The sequence below is a fragment of the Cephus cinctus genome, unplaced genomic scaffold (assembly GCF_000341935.2).
Source record: "Cephus cinctus unplaced genomic scaffold, Ccin1 Ccin1_scaffold1034, whole genome shotgun sequence".
Lineage (NCBI taxonomy): Eukaryota > Metazoa > Arthropoda > Insecta > Hymenoptera > Cephidae > Cephus > Cephus cinctus.
The window spans coordinates 460,002-462,642 of NW_014333567.1; the positions used below are offsets into that span (position 1 = coordinate 460,002).

A 2,641-nucleotide genomic window follows, 5' to 3' on the forward strand; every position below is an offset into this window, starting at 1 on the left:
CCCAGTCTTCTCTCTCACTCTCTAGATATTCGTATTGGCCTCCCTCCTTGGCTCCCTCGTGCTTCTCGCCGAGATAGCCCCACGAGAGGAAGTGCTGCGAGTCGAGCTGGTTTCTATGGAAACGATTGAGCCAACCACTCCGGCGCTCCGGCATCCGGATGCCAGGCTGGAGCTCAGTGATGACGACGACAGGCTGGAAGCCGATTGGGAATAAGAGCTCAATAGATTTAATGCCAAATCCAGCAGGAGGGTCGCTCCGCTTGTGCCTTTGAGTTTCTTGGACGATCGACTTGCCGATTACTCGCAGCTGCGCGGGAACGATGCCAGTCGCGCTTCTTCGCTGCGGGAGCTGGACGATGGGAAGATGCTGCGATAAGACGAAATTCCTAATTGAAACGTGGAACTCGATTTTCGATAAACCATACTCTGCGTCCTGCGCATCGTCATATTAGTTTCGGCCACTGTGCCAGCGGCAGGCAGGGGGATTGTGGGGTCCCCGGTCGTTCAGGCCGCGAATCACAGATGGACCAACGATGCCATCGAGTCCAATTAATTATATTTCTTCGTTGAGATCCTTGCGACTTGTAGATTAAATATTTCTCACGCGTCTCGGATATTTCGAATAAAATTCCCCCCTACCCTCTTTTATGTCCGTGCAGTCTGCTCACTTTTCATTTGAATAATTTGAACTTGTCTTAAATTAGTCTCCTTGGCTAAAGAGGTGTACTCGTATTCTGCCAGAGATTCGTTTCCGAGCCGTTGCCAATCCCGAGTGCATTGACAAGGAATCGCGTGCGATTAATTGTTGAAATTCCTGCGAGTCATCGGCGCCCGAGGATAAATCGTTGCGCGATGGGAATTCACTTTTGGAATAGTTTCGTCGACAGTCGCCAGGGCTATTTTCCCAAGAAGCGGTCCGGTAGTTCCCGAGCGGACGAAATACGAGGGATCACGCATTAGGCGGAATTAGACAGGTCGATAAAGATGGCATCCGGCGCTACCGACACGACGAGCTGCTACACCCCTCTGGCTCGGCCTATTCCTCGAAATCCTCTACGATTCTTTTTCTTCCTTCCCTAAGAAGCTCTTTGATGGGTACCGCAGATTCACTTATTACCGAATGCAAAGGAGATACCTGTTGAGTCGTCGGGTCAAGGCCGAAGCTTCTAGAGATCCACTTAAGGTATCGAGGTATTTCCCTCCTGCACGAGGAATACCTGCACGCGGGTCCCAAGTTCTCGAGGTCCCTGAGGCTGCTCAGTTCGGATTTTCATTAGGCGGAGGAACATTCTAGCGCGCACTCGTTGATCCTCGTGATCGGCGAAACTGTAGTCGGCAGGCTGGCTCGCCCGAATATAATGTTGAATATCGATCTTTCGGCGATGGTCGTCGGTGGCATGGAGCGGCCGACCTACTTGACCAACGCGAGTCAGAAGCGGCGCGTCCTTCCGCGATTCGCGATGAGGAAAGTAGGAAGACGCCGGGCGGCGGGGGACTCGCAGATCCCGAGGAAGCAAAGACGCCGCTGGTAGAATCGCGAAACTGCTGGCGTAGTTATTGGCTGCATACGTGATAACGAGCGCATTCGTCTCTGGCCATTCGTGCGCGGTGCTTTCACCCTCGATCACCACGGGGGTCGCTGTCGCGATAAATAACCGCGGAGCACGAGGGAGTCGGAGGGGGAGCTCGGGAAAGGTCGGGAAAGGTCGGTGCTACTCGGCGGAGGTCGGGGGGAGTTGGGAAGGCTGGTTAACGTGGCTTCTCATGGACTCTGGGGGATGGGGAGGCGAAAGGGTGGGTCGATATCAAACTCTCGGTCTTCCTGCTTCCACCGAATAACCTCCCCGGGGGGTGGTGGGGCAAAACACAAGCAGCTCGCAGTTACTTAGCGTGATTAAACCTTCCCCAATACGCTCGCTCGCTATTTCGTTTCTATCTCTCCGTCTATTTACTTCCGCGCGAGAAAGAGGCCCCTTCTTCTCTTGGGCCTCAGTCGGACGACGTCTCACTTTTTGCTACACTCGAAGACTCGAGCGAAGTCATCCTTAATGACTCCCAGACAATTTCTGCCGCCGGCTAAAGGAACCTCGACCTCGCCTAACGTAGAGCGAAGGCAATAATGGCCAGTGTGCAAACCAGTTGCGAATTCCAGCAAATCGACGGGCCATTCCTTTCCTCTTTGTCATTTTCTTGCCGGGCGCTCGGGTTGATCCCACGAAAGCGCAAAAGTACAGAATTGCGAAAGAGAAAGGACGGGAGTCGGCGCGAGCCACTTGGAGGAGGCAATTATAAGAGACCGTTGGACGGGCGTCCAGCGTCGCGGCGCCGTGGCACAAGAAGGAAGTCGACGACCCATCGGATCCTGCTCGCGAGTAACACGATCTCGCTTCGCTTTTAATCTCCGGCTGGACTTTGGCTGCTTACAAAAGAAAAAAGAGAAAACGGGAATAAGACATCGAAAGTTCGTGAAAGATGCGAAGCTGCTCCGGCGACGTCGGCCCGAAACAGGTGCGACGCCGGCTCGGAGCTCGGGCCGTGCCGGCGTGTGCCCAGCGTCACGATCGCCGGACCACCTGGACTCGGTCTCCCTGCTTCGTTTAGGAATCGAGCAGAGCAGCCGTGCGTAAGGTGGCATGGAGGG

General features: G+C 54.5%; 1 protein-coding gene across 7 annotated transcripts in view; it reads left to right on the forward strand.

Annotated features, from left to right (window-relative positions):
- The window catches only part of LOC107271701 (AF4/FMR2 family member 4), a 48,018-nt gene that overhangs the window by 34,752 nt on the left and 10,625 nt on the right, over nt 1–2,641 (forward strand). The gene's annotated exons all lie outside the window — the stretch shown is intronic.